At 32.3% G+C, this 15,362-nt stretch overlaps 1 pseudogene; it reads right to left on the minus strand.

The window, feature by feature from the left end:
- Positions 1 to 14,891: 14,891 nt before the first annotated feature.
- On the minus strand, positions 14,892 to 15,042 carry LOC111757161 (small nucleolar RNA SNORA70; annotated as a pseudogene).
- Positions 15,043 to 15,362: the final 320 nt, after the last annotated feature.

Genomic DNA, 15,362 nt, shown 5'->3' on the forward strand with positions numbered 1-15,362 from the left:
TTTGGCACCACCCACACAATGCTAGTTTTATTGGTATGCAGACTACAAGCACTGTGGGATGAGGGAGGGTTGTATTAAAATTTCAGTTGAATACCAGGCAAGTCAGTCAGTGCACCTCATAAAGGGCAGTGTATAAAGCTATAAAAATGAAAGTACCTTGGAGACTCCAACAATTTTGAGATGACAACAATTTTGTGAATTTTTGTAAAGCTGAAGGATATCAGTAGAGCTATCCAAAAGAGAGGACAAGTTCATTCCTTAAAGGAAGAGATGCCTAAGCTTCTCAGAGTTAGAATCTTGTCACAATTTACACCAGGTACTTGAATTTTAGTATAATATTTTCATTTCTGCTATATTTCATTGCAATTCAACATTGAGATTCTACTCATGCTGTAGTTTGGGATTTGTTATTGAATGGCAAATGGGGGAATCTCATTTCAATAATTATATTTTAATGGTCTGCTCTCTAAGTGATTTCTGTTATCAGTTTTATTCACTTAGATTTCCATAATATATCTCCTTTCCTCCTGTTTTGCATTTATATATTTGATCTATGTGGAATTCATTGTACCAATAAAGTATACGAGTAAATTCCATATTTCTTTACACAATGTTTCTAATTACTATAAAGCCATTTATTGAATTAACTGTCTTTCCCCCACAGATTTCAAATAATATTATTGTGTATTCACCCATTGTAAATATTTGTTTCTCTTTCTAATGTTGGTACTCTAGTTCATTCAAGTTTTTTTTTTTTTTTTTGTTAATTCATTTAAAATAAAAGCAATCTTCTTCAAACTGGTTATCGTATGCCAATTTATGTATGGAATTTAATTTTCATGAGGCAGTGAGAAAAGTATTGGAAAAATATTGTAAGATTAAGCAGTTTTAAGTTGCTATAACTCCACAAAAAATAAGCAGAAGCTTTTATAATCAATGTATTCTGAACTCTATAAAACTTCCTTTTCAGCTCATTGGTAGTCTTGAGATCTGTAGTCTATGTTCCTAGTATTATGTTATGACTTATAGTTTTTTTAGGGGAGCACAGTAGTCTTTATACATTTTTGTGAATATCTCCTCTAACATGTGTAGAAGCAATCTGAAAGATTAACGCAAGGAACTCTCCTTTGCCTGATGTGGAAATCAAACAGGCTGGAAAAACAGTGTTTACTGCTTAAACATATTATGAAATAACTCAGAATTATGTGGGGGAAGAAGTTAAAATTGAGGCACACAGAAGACCTAAATCCTGGGTATAAGCCCAAGACAAGAGTATATTTGAAGGAGAATTGTAAAGCAGTCAGCAAAGTGTTGACTAAGTGTCTATAATAGAGCCAACATGCAAAGCTTAGGATAGTTTCGTTTTTTAGCTGCTGCCTTCTGATGAATTCTGACAAAGCACTTTCTAAACACAAGATTATCCTACAATCAAAAATAGTATAATAGAGAAGGAGAAAAATCTGACTTGAAGAATTATGACATTATAAAAATGAATGATAGGTTTAAACAAAATTATAAAATATAAAATGATACAGAAAAGAATTGTTGAAAAAAATGAAGAAATCATTCCCAAGCTCTAACTTTAAACTTAGTAGATGAAGACTTCAAATCAAATATTTACAATACACTCAAAAAACAATAGGTAATGATAAATGAAAACTAAAAGAGAAAAATGATCTATGAATAAAATAAGAATATTAATCTGACCTATAAATTTCAAAAATGAACCAAATAAATTCTAGAGCTCTAAAGTATCATACATAAAATAAATAAAATTGTTGTAGGGATTCAAGCGTATATTAGAATAAACAGATGTGTGTATCATAATACTGGATGATACAGAAATTATTTAGTCTGAGTAACATGCATATCTTGGTCTGATGAATATAAGGGTATTAAATTCTGTTTCAATTTTCCATTCATTTTATCCTTTTGCTGCTCAGACTGAATAATTTCCTTATCATGGAGTATTCTGATTCACCCTTCTGCTTATTGTATTCTAATCTTTAACCACTGTAACAATTTTTAATATTTAAAAGGAAAATTCATAATAATAGCTGTCAATATATTTAACATATTTAATGGTCATGTAATGTCTAAAACCATATAAAAATAATATCTGTACTGGAAAAGGAAAGACATAATGTATAGGATATATATATAGAAGATGAGTGAGATAGTTACAAAAGATAGCTAACTGTTGGAGAACAAAAATTGGGGAGTCCTGGTGAAATACATGGTTCTTGTCTCTAACTTGGCTTCTGCAGTCAGAAACAAGATTTAGCCTGAGTTACGTATAGTCAAAAGCTCACATTGGTTATCACTTCTCTATAAATACATCTTATGTTTTTTTTTTTTTTTTTAGTTTTTTTTTTATCGGTACCAGGGATCAAACTCATGACTGCCTGCTTGCAAGGCAGGTGCTTATGCTGCAGAGCTAAATCCCCAGGCCCTATAAATACATCTTTACACCCAGTAAAACATTGTGGGGAAAGACTACCACCCGAAAGTTACAGCGTGAACAGACATACATCCTGGTTTAACTCTGCTTCTTAACTCTAGGATGAGGAAAAAAACAACAACAACCAAAATAACAAAAGCAAATACAATGTGTCTAAAATAATTTCATTTATTTTTTTTTCTTATTTATTTATTTATTTTGTCTTTTTCATTTTTGTCGGTACCAGGGATCGAACTCACGACTGCCTGCTTGCAAGGCAGGCACTTATGCTGCTGACCTAAATCCCCAGCCCCAATAATTTCATTTATTATTCTTTATTCAATTGCATTATTTTTGTTTGACTTTTAAAATATTCTGTTCTTTGCTGTTTTCCTCTTCATGTACATTTTCACCCCACATTTATTACTTTGTTTTACTTGCTTTTGTTTTATGAGTGAGACTAGATTTGCGTGATTCTCTTTCTCTTGTCTTATTTTTCCCCAATATACTCTATAGGGGTTAAGGGAACTCTCCCTTGTCCCTTTATATCACTCTTACTTTTTTCTGTATCTCTTGGCTTAGGTTTTTATTCTGTCTCTTATTAACTATCAAATTATATTTTCTTTCTTCTCCTCTTTTGTCTCCCTTTAACTTTTTCTAATATTTATATATGTCAAAGAATCATTTCTCATCCTGATTTCTCACTATCAAGTTTGTGCCTATTTTGTTGTTATCATGTTCTAAATATACAACATACTCTTGCCATCATAAACATCCTTTGCACCCTCTTATTTCCTTCTTCCTATAACACAGAGCAAAGAACAAAAAAATCCTACTTCTTATTTTCCTTATATATCTTAACTTCTCTGCTTATGGTACTAACTACAGTGGCAAACAGAAATACCAAAATGTCATCCAGGATTTGGAGGCAGATTTATTTACATTGATGTTTACTGACAACTAGAAAAAAAAATATTAGTCCTGGATCCTTGGTAGTTTGGAGTTTATATGGGATAAGCAAGCAGGAAGTACAGAGTATGTGGTGGTCATTGAAGGTTTGTTGGTTCTTATATTATACACCATAATGACCAGCTATGCATCACAATGACCAGTCATTTCTAAAAACAGAAGTAACAGGAAGTATAGAGGAAGGTATGGTTTCTCTCCTGGCAGGGGCTTTTACACATCAGCATGGCAGAGCTTGCTTCACAGGAAAACATGATTTCTCTTCTGGCTGAGGCTCTTTTTCATCATCATGGTAGAAGTTGCTTCACAGAAACATGTGGTTTTCCTTCAGTTTACAGCTTGTACTCATCATCATAGTGGGACTTAATTTCATGAGAAGTGTGGTTTCTCTTCTGGATGAGGCGCTTGCTCATCAGCCTAGTGGGGCTTGCTTCATGGGAAGGTGTGGATTCTCTTCTGGCTTATTTGCTTAGTGATCAGCATGGTGAGGTTTTATTCAATGGAAGGCACGGTTTCTCTTGTGGCTGAGGCTCTCATCCATCAGTTTGGTTGAGCTTGCTTCGCAGTACTCTTATTTTCTAAACTAATTATCTTATGTGAAATTTCCTTTCTCTTTTATCTGTAAATAACTGCTTTATTTGTGTTCAACAATTTTTTGTTTCTCTTTTTGCATTTTTTGAAATATTTGTACTTAATTTAGGTCACATTATAGATAAATGCCATAAAAATTAAAACCATGCTTCTACTCAAACTTCCAGATAAACAAAATGATGTAAAAATTGTTTTATGAATGTACTGCATATTGTTGTCTGTGCACAATGACCTGAGAATATTTCTTTGGTTAAAATAATGTGTTATTTGTTAAACTGTGGTTCCTATAGGTCATCAAAAAGTGCTAAAATTGTTAGTTAGAGATCCCTTATGGTGAGAGATCTATTGGAAAGTACTTTTTTCATTTAAAGAAAAACATAAAAAAAGGATAAAACAGAAATGGACACTTAGGTTGTTTCCAAGATTAGGCTACTACAAATTGTGCTGCTATAAACATGGGTACACATATATCACTGTGGTATGATGTTTTCAGTTTTTCTGGGAATATGCATAGAAGTGGAATAGCTGGGTCAAATGGAATTTCCAATCCCAGTATTTGAGGAATCTCCAGACTGACCTCCGCAGTGGTTGCACAAGTCTACACTCCCACCAACAGTGCAGAAGAGTTCCTTTTTCCCCAAAGCCTCTCCAGAATTTGTTGTTGGTAGTTTTCTTGACCTGCCCATTCTTTCTGGAGTGAGATGATATCCCATTGTTGTTTTAATTTGCATTTATCTAATGACTAATGATAGTCTCATAGTGTAAGAAATGGTAAGAATACATAAGGTTTTATGGTAATCATGTGCATTTAACTGAAGCCTTATAATGTTTTCATTCATTAGAAATGAATGAAATCATTCATTGGAATGATTTTATTCTGTTTTGTTTGATTTTATTATCTGTGATGGTATAAACAGCTATTTTGAAGAAAAGAAGTTATTTTGACAGCCAATACTGATTTGATATAATCTTGTTTTAAGTCCTACCATGCTATTGTTCTTCTGTTTCCATTGGTTCTATCATGTTGTATCTTATTGGATTTTATTTATTTATTATTTTTAAAATTTTATTTAAAAGGAAAAAGAGAAAAAAACAAAACAAAACAAAGCAGTGTAAGGGTACAGTTAATACAGAACTACAAAAAAAAAAAAAAAAACAGTAAGAAATCACCAGTTAATGGATTACAATTATCATCCTAGAGACAGTTGCTCAAGTCACAGTATCAAACAATACAAAGTGGACATTCAAACAGTGAGACTGCAAACAGTTGTGTTCAATGATCCAACCAAAAACATTAATATGGGCATCTATTTAACACCCCTAAACACACTTGCAGTTGTATACTTTAGAGCACTTTTTTTCCTCTCTTTTTTTACAACAAAATTTACACATTTTGGGTTTTATTACTCCTTAGTTCTTATTACTTTTTTTGGAAGAGAATAAAGTCAAATATGGCAAAACAAAGTTGTCAGTCAAAACCAAGAATAGACATAGCACTTGATATAAAAACAGAGTACAAGATTATCGACAATGGTTACCATAATGCCTGTTGCTTCCTTAAAAACAATTGTCTATCTCATTAGGTATTATAAAGTTGAACAAAACAGAAGAGAACAAGACCAGCCTTATTGGATTTTAATATGTGTGATAGCATAAACAACATTCTTGTGGAAAATGATAAAATATAGTAGCCATGGCTAAGCTTTTATTATTTGGTTCTGAATTCCCTGTAATACTTTCATTCTCATAAATGTTTTTATACTATTTTGTTATGCTTGACACTGTTGTATGCTTTTATACTATTTTGTTATGCTTGACACTGAAGATATACTCAACTATTGCAAAGAAAGAGACATTATGGTACCTACTGTTTATATGGGGTTGTCTTATGGTGAAGTATTGTGTTACTTATATTGTTCTGTTCTGATCTGCTTTCTTCTGTTCTCTTTTCTCTTAATCTCTTTAAAATAAAAAAAATTAAAAACTAAAAAAGATAAAACAGAAAATGGATAGAAATAATAGAGAATTTCAAAGGAACATTAACAGTAAGAAATCACTAGTTCATAAATTACATATTGTCCTCTTCGAAATAGTTATTCAAGTTAAAAAATCAAACATAAAAACTGGATAGACACTCAAACACTGACAGTGTAAATGATTCTTTTCATTCATTGAATGAAAACATAGTAATATGGTAATCTATCATACACACTTAAACATACATACAGTTATGCCCTTTAGAACACTTTCTTTCCCTTTCACTTTTACAATATATATTATACATTGTGGATCTTCTCAGTCTTTAATTTTTTTTATTTGTTACACTAGCGATACAATGTTTTATTCAATGTGTGCCATATATTTCACTTATGAGGGAAGTCTCAAGTTGTGTCCATTTACCTATAAAGGCCTCAAGAGTAACCTTTTATAGCTGAGTAATAGTTCATTGTATAAAAATACATCTTTTTCATCCATTCTGTGGTTGATGAGCATTTTTGTTGTTTCCAAGATTTAGCTATTATGAACTGTGCTGCTATAAACCTGGGTCCATATATATCACTGAGACATGATCTTTTAAATTTGGGGGAGGGGGTAATACCCAGGAGAGGAATAGCTGGGTTGAAAAGAATTTCTAATCCTAATTTTTTGTGGATTGTCCATATGGATTTCCATAGTGGATGCACCGGTCTACATTCCCAACAACAGTGGAGAAGTGTTTCTTTTTCCCCACAGCCTTGCCAACATTTGTTTTCAGTTGATTTGTTGATTGCAGCCATTCTTTCTGGAGTGAGATGAAACCTCAATGCTGTCTTAATTTGTATTTCTTTAATGACTAGTGATGATGAACATTTCTTCATGTATTTATTTGCAATTTGTATATTTTCATCTGAGACATGTGTGCACATCTCTGATGCTGATTTTTGGAGAGAGTCTTTGAATGGGGGGAAGGGCTTGATGTTTTTCAATTCTTTATACATTTTAGATATAAGTCCTTTTTAAAAGTGGTTGTTGGCTAATTTTTTTTTCTCATTCTGTGGGTTATCTTTTCACTTTGTTGGTAATTTCTTTTGAAGTGCAAAACATTTTTTTTTGTTTTTTTCCTTTTTATCGGTACCAGGGATCGAACTCATGACCGCCTGCTTGCAAGGCAGGTGCTTATGCCGCTGAACTAAATCCCCAGCCCCAGAATATTTTAATAAGATAAGATCCCAGTTGTTGATTCTGTCACGTATTTCCTAAGTGGTTTGCCTTTTGTTGATGAATTTTGTGGCCTCCCCTAAGTCTCCAAGATTTCTACCTACCTTATCTTCAAGTAGATTTAGTGTTTCTGTTTTAATATTCAGATCTTTGATCCATTTAGATTTTGGTTTTGTGTGTGGTGATAGGCATTGATCTAGTTTCAGTCTTCAGCATGTAGAGAGCCAATTCTTCCAACACTATTTATTAAAGAGGCTATAACGCTTTGAGTGAACATGTTCAGCCCATTTGTCAAATATAAGTTGGTTGAGTGTCTTTGCATCTTCTAATCTGTTCCATTGATCCTCAGGTCTATTTCTTTGCCAGTACCATGCTGATTTTATTACTGTGCCTTTGTAGTATAGTTTCAAGTCAGAATTGAGATGGCTCCTGCCTTGTCTTTGTTGCCCAGAACTGCCTTTGCTATTCTGCGTTCCTTCTGTTTCTATTTTAAGTTTCTTCTGTTTCCAAGTGAATTTGATCTCTAGCCTTGTGGATTTGTTTCCTTATTTTATTTGCTATCTCTAGATCTGTAAGTTATGTTAATGCTTTTTATTGAGATTGCATTAAATCTGTAAAACAGTTTTAGCAGTATGGCCATATTCACACAGTTGGCTCTTCCTAAGCAAGATTAAGTAATGTCCTTCAATTTTCTAATATCTTCTTCAATCTTTTTCAGAGTAGTATAATTTTCAGCATATTGTTCTTTTACATTCTTGGTTATTCTGATTCCTAGGTATTTCATTTTGTTAGATGCTGTAGTGAAAGGTGGTATTTTCATAATTTATCCCTCAGTGAGTATCTTTTTTTTTTTTTTTTCTGAACAGGAACATTATTGATTTTTGAGTGTTGACTTTGTATCCAGCTATGCTGATTTATTTGTTTATTACCTCTAATATTCTTTTAATGAGTTTTTTTTTGTCTTCTACATAAAGTATCAGGTCATATGCAAATAGTGATAATTTAACATCTTCCTTTCCTGTCTTTATTACTTTTATTTTTCTCTCTTGTATGATTGCCCTGGCTAATATTTTCAGAATTATATTGAATAAGAGTGATGATAGTGGATATCTTTGTATTGTTCCTGATTTTGGAATGAAGAGTTTCAATTTTTTCTCATTTAGTATAATGTTGGCTGTTCTTTTGTCATAGATCATTTTTTTTGAGATTGAGGTAGATAGCATCTATTCTGAGTTTCTGCAGGGTTTTTATCATTAACAAATGTTGGGCTTTGTCAAATGCTTCTCTGCGTCTATTGAGATGATCAGTTTTTCCCCATATTTGGGAAATTTTCTGCTATTATTTCTGTGAATAGTTTGGTTATGTCATTGGCATTGACTCCTGCATCATCACTAATGCCTATTAGTGTTATATTGTTGCTCTTGGCTTTGTGTTGAAACTTCTCTATTGTCATTTCATGCTGCTTCATTATTTTTTAAAGTTCTATATTTTCATGATCACTAATTATTATTCTGTGCTCAAGGTCTGAAATTCTACCCTCAGCTTAATTTAAACACTTTTGCCAGGTTTCAATAGAATATTTTGTTTCCTGCATATCTCTTTGAGTTTGTTTCATCCATTCTGATATATTGTATACTGTTCATTTAAGGTTTCAATCAGTTTCCCAAGCTCCTGCACTTTTTTTTTTATCTATTTCTTCTCTATCTATGCTGAGCAACTCCATTGCTAAGGTTGTTATTTTTGTCTTTATGTGAAAAACTGTTTTTAATTTAATTTGATCTGTAGCCTCATAGATTTTTTTTCTTTATTTTAGTTGCTATCTTTTTAGAGATTTCAGATGTACGATTTTTAAGGTCCTCTATTTCAATGTCTCCTGTACTGGTCCCTAATGGACTAGGTGTTTTAGATTGCACTTTGATTATTGTTTTTATCATTGTCACCTTTCAGGATGACATTTTTTCTTCCACTCTCTCTAGTCTTAACTGTCAGTAATATATATCTTAGGATCCTAGTGTGTGGTTAAGGCTTGTCCAATTGGCCAGTATCATAATATAAAAGTGGGCAAGTCACCTGTATTTCTCCTGCAGGGCCTGTTGGGTGACTCATATTCTTCCTGGAATGACGAGCCTAGGATTATTGATGTAGGTCAACCCTTATTTTCTACTGTTACTATGTCCTCAGGGTATTCCAGATCACCATATTTCCCTGTCTATTGTGTTTGTCTCAGCTGGGACCCTACTGTGTCACTGGTGTCTCATAAACCCTTTTAATTTTCTTCAGATCAGGGAAGCCTTATTGGCATATCCCTAAATCCACCTGATGTTCTCTGTATGGAGGAAGGACTCACCTGCCCTCTTGCCAATCTCGCCAAGGTCCTACAGCTAGAGAGTACCTCATCACTGCTCTCCTCTACCCACTGAAGTGCTCTACTTTATGGGTAAACTCACCACACTGATGGAAGCCCTCTTATGTCCCCTGTCTGGGCAAGGTACCACTGAGTCTCCTTTCGACCCAGCATGGCCAATCTATTTGTCTGGTTCTGATTCCACAAAAATTCTATTTATTCTGTAGTGACTGCCATTTCTAACCACATAATTAGGGTTAACAAGGAATTGTGTATTCTATTATTACTAATCTGGACAGTCCATATATCTATTTCCTTGGTCTTCATGGCATTTAGGATATTATTGATCCTGCCTATGGTTACTGCTTAAGCAAAGCTAGCATTATTATTGAAAACTATTGGGATCTCTCCTTTCCTGTTTCTGTGACACTCTGACAGCTTTCCAGACTTTCCCACCTTTCAGCAGTGCCTCATTCAATTTCTATTTAATCATTAAAATCTTCATCACAAAATTGTCTTTCTCATGGCTGAACTTGATTTTCTTAAAAATTACACACATTCTGGTATAAAGCTTTCAAAAGAATTCTGCTTTATAAATATTAGAATTTGAATATGACAAATTTAACCTCTGAACAGTGAGAGAATATCCAAGTGTTTGGCCTTCAAGTGGAAAACTGCATGCAAATATGCACACATTTGTAGTCACATTTTAGAAACAGGAAAAAAGAGAGTATCTCAAAAATTGATTGAAGTTGTTGCTTCATACTGATAACTATTTAAATTTCCATTGAACTGACATTTACTAAAAATATTACAAGTAATAGAATTTGGAGATACAAGGATCAATATTTTATAGATCCAGTTCATGGGACATATTTAGTTTAATAAGATCTCAGAATACAAACTGTTTGATTGAAGAGGTAACAACTGGAAGGTTTTTTTTATTCCAACATAATTTTTTCTCAGACAAATAAGCAGTGTAAAATAATATAATTTCTTGATTTATTATTTAAGTGATTTATTTGGTTTGCCTATTCTAGAGGATAATATTTTCCAACTAATTATTAAATATCAAACCCAATATATCTTAAATACTATTTGTTTCATTTTGAAATATTTATTTCCTGTGAGAAATTTCACCAGAAATTTAACTTTCAAGAAACAGAAAGTTGTTTTAATAATTTAAAACAATTAAATTTATTAAATTAATTATTATTTTCAAATACCAAGAACACATTTCAAGTATTCACTACAGTTTTTTAAACCCTCTTAACGTACTGCTTTCTATATATCTAATTTATAGCACTTATTACTGATAGTAAGTCACAGAGGTGAGCCTAAATTAAATAGGAAATAACAGTGATTGCTGATATTAAGTAAATACTATGATGTTTAATGTGGTAAGTACAGTAATGCATGAAAAAAGAATGAAGAGACCTGTGAAATAATTTGAATAAAATAAAAAAATTTCAAGCCTTATATAAATCACTAATTGAATACTGTAAAAATATAATTAAATTATTCACTCTTGTTTTTATTTTTCCTGCTTCCCATTCTAGCTACTCATAAATATTCATTCACCAGATTCCATTCAAAGATATAATCATACGGATGAGCATTTCCCAATAGACTTCTTTCTTAACTAGACAGGTTTTCCAAACTGAAATTTTCAGATCGGATTTCTCAAATGGACATATCACTATCAGTACTTTTGGTTAGAAAAAGTAAACTATTTCACATTTTAATGTCTGTTTAGTTGAGATTAAATCATCATTATTAAAGGAAAAATTTTTCTCCCTTTCTGTTTCTTTCACGCTGTCTCTCTTTCTCTCTCTGTCTCTGTCTCTCTCTCTGTCTCTCTGTCTCTCTGTCTCTCTCTCTCTCTCTCTCTCTCTCTCTCTCTCTCTCTCTCTCTCTTTCTCTCTTTCCATCTTTCTCTATTCATACACAGACACACGCACACACACACACACACGGTGATAGAAAAAATGATAAATGTTTAAATTTCAAAAATCTTACAGAAATAAACTATGCATTGACTAGAAAAAATGGGCTCTGTGTTTTGCCAGAGAGCAGGAGTATTTTGGGTGATATTAATGGGAATTTGTCTGTTGAATTTTTTACTGAGTCATTCAGTGTATTTTATCTTCATCTCATAATGATCAATTTCTGTCAAATAAAAATATTACTGTGGGTCCTTATCCAACTTATTTGTCAAATTGGGTACTACACAAATTCTGACTCTTCTGTGTAGTCAAAATGTCCATAAAAGGTCAACACTCTGAATTGACTCAGTACATGGAGACAGTGATGATAGAGTGAATGAAGACACTGACAAAAGAAAACCTCCAGAACTGCTTCACTGCTTCATAAATTGGCAAAAATGTTTGGAAAAATGTTGTTAATAGAAAGGATAGTATTTTGACTAGTGTTGATGGTAATGTGTCTCTCACTGTAATACACACACACACACACACACACACAAACACACACACACACACACAAACACACACACACACACACACACACACACATATATATATATATATATATATATATATATATATATATATATTTACATACACCATATTTTTGAGTGTACTATATATGTGTCTGTGCATGTTTGTTTATACATATTCTATAGATTGTATAGAATATATATCTAAAGTGTTGATTGAATACTAGTATCTGTATTCAGTTCCAATATTTTTGTATTCAGATGCACCCATTAGAAAGATCACTCTGGCTTCAGGGTGCAAAACAAACTGGAAATGTGCCAGAAAAGATATACAAGAGAGTATATGTGCTGCAAAAAGTGGTGAAAGGATATCTTTTGTAGAGTTCATGCTCAATACAAGTAACTTGAAGCCCATAAATTAAACTTTAAGACTAGTGTCTCTTTTTTGTTAAACTAAATAAAGAATATGTTGCAAAATGTTATCTTTTAACGTTTGTAACTAAAATTATAATAAAAATAATATAATCTTCATTAAACAAATATTAGTTACAAAATGAGTGTTATGATAAGTTCTATGTATAATAGAGGGAAAATACAGTTCCAGTGACAAGTGTGAGGACCTTAGGTAGTCACTGAAATTGATATATATGTAAGCTTTAATTAACATAGAAATGAATAAGAATAATTAGAGATTAAATTATAAATAAGCTGTTATATAAACATGAATAAAATGCATTGCCATGTTACAATGACTGGATTTTGAGTGCTATACAAGAGAAATAAATAAGCATGGTCATATAGTACTAAATAGAAAAATAATGAAAATGTGTATTCACTATGTATTTATGAATATGTTCAAACAATGAAATGTGTTGAAGGTAGGACAGGCTAGAAAGGAATGTACTAAAAGTATGATAAAGTGATAAATTTATGAGACCCACTCTATTTAAATAATACACAATTTTGCCATCTCAATCTACTCTTTCCAAAAGTAAAAATCAATTGAAGTCTAATTATAAGTATACTTTTAAATTACTTGTAATCTTAAATTTAGTGTGATGTGTTATCAGTCTTAGAGTGACAGAATCATAATTTTGACACTACTGTATGTAATGCAAAGTATGTAAATACAAATTTGAGTTAATTTCCTGTAGTATATAGTTCCTTAGATATAATTTATTGCCAATCAATTATAAATGCAGTCTAATATTCTACTGGATTTATGGCTTATGATTTGTTCTATATTGGCTCAATATTTCTAGTAAGTTAATATATAACCAAATAACTTTTATTTTTTAAAATACATTTTTACAGCAAGGATATATATTGTCTGTATGGAAGTACTTTATCAGATGGTGTTTTGTATAAATAAAACCAATGTTCAATTGAGAGAAAACATATCTAATATCTTTGAGACTTGGACAAGTGCTAAAGAATTAATCATTTTCATTCACCCCTGCCCATGCAAAGTGATATTTTTTGTACATTCGCTGTAGATTAAATCTGGTGATCTCAGATTGTCTAGAGTCTCAAAGATAACTACACTGATTTTATTGTTGTAAGGGTTGGAGATATTTATTCAGTGCTGACAGTGTATGTGAATGTATATCATCATTTAGCATAGTTGCATTGTGTTTTATTTGTTTTGTGACCTATTTGTCCTGTTGTTAATCTGTAAATAAGACAATTACCTTTATAATGTCTTAGGCGACAATAAAAAAAAATTAGATGCTAGCAAAATAAAAGGGATTGAATGGGAGGATAAATAAAAATGAAACATCTTATCCATATTTAACAGTTCCTTACAAAGAATGCGTGTGCTCATCATGTACTACAAATGTATCAATAAGTACTAAATTTAAAAATAACTAAAACATGACCACCCATCCATTTTAACTTACGGTGGTGATATAAAGCAAAAAAAGAATTAGACTTATCAATATGTGGTTCCAGCACTGAATTTGGGTTTCCACAAGGAAGTCTCAAAAAGATCCAGGTACTATAATGAATTAAGTGACTATAGAAATGTTGACACTTCTCCTTCATTGTTCTCCATACATTTTCTATTTCTTTAAGAATTTTGTTCTGTTTCAGCATATATTTTGTCATTCTCTCTGTTTTTTTTTTTCCTTGAATAAGAAACTACTGACAATGTCTGGTAAGCACAATGAGGAACTTACAGTACTTTCACATCTCAGTTTCTTCTAAGGCCTTGCATATGTCACAATTGTCTAAACTTGCGCTGACGATGCTTAAGTAGTTACTCTATCAGCTATTATAGAGATCGAGGTAATGTCAATTATGCTTCATTTGTAATTCACTCAAAAATAATATTGGAGATATAAACAAGCAGATTTGTCAACAGTAGCGGAGTCTCAGCTATGTTTGTATCTTATTGTCTGCAGACACATTGGACATAATGATTTAAATATTGTTTCAGTCCATCTCACTTTCACTTATCTTTTTTTGACAGTGACAAGATTTATTGCAGAGCTTGTAATGAACATGGAGAAGACAGAGCACAAAATTTAAGGTATACAAGGTCCTCCATTTGTTCAGAGGACCATGATTTGAGTTGTATTTCAACTTGCACACATCAGTGATGAAGCACTTCTGTTTCCATATCTTCAAATTCATCTCCACTGAACTCAGGAAAGCTCTGCTGATTTTTTGAGGTATGGGTTTTCAGACTGCCAAGGAGTTTAACATTGACCAGGAGTCTGATCTTGATCATATTTTCCTTGTTCTGCAGATTGCTGCAGACCGACATGATGGCTTGTCCAATGTGAATCCTTGCTACTGTGCCATAGGGCTTCCAAAATTACCCCACATGCCTTTCTGGAGCCTAGATTTGAGAGGGCACAAGGTCAAATAGATGGACACCCATCAATAATCAGTGTATCCATGGTCCCTTAAAGTAACCCATATGAATGACACGTAACATACACTACTGGGGAAGTTGCTGTTTGCTACTGTTGCACACTGAGAAGCCAGCAGCAAGATAAATTATGTTTTTTGGTTTAAAAGTAGGCCTTGTATGTGCATTTATGAAATTAAGAAATGTATTATAGAATTCTCATTGAATTTCACTTAGTGTGCATATACTATGTATTATAATCCTTGTGAGACAGAACTTAATTGATATTATATATGATGGTTATTATAGTTTGTATGAAAAATTGAGGAAAATTTTGATATACAAGGTCTAAAAGTTACATGGTAAATTGGGAGAAACTTTTTAACATAAATTCAGTTTCATTTGTGAGGGCCTCTTTTATTTGTTTTTTTAGTGTTGTCCAAGCATAATAATTTAGTTGTGGCTTCAATTCACAATAATCAATAAATACACCTTTGCCTGAAATAGT

This window comes from Cavia porcellus, unplaced genomic scaffold (assembly GCF_034190915.1).
Source record: "Cavia porcellus strain 051 isolate PalLab524CR breed Dunkin Hartley unplaced genomic scaffold, mCavPor4.1 scaffold_3, whole genome shotgun sequence".
NCBI classification, from domain to species: domain Eukaryota; kingdom Metazoa; phylum Chordata; class Mammalia; order Rodentia; family Caviidae; genus Cavia; species Cavia porcellus.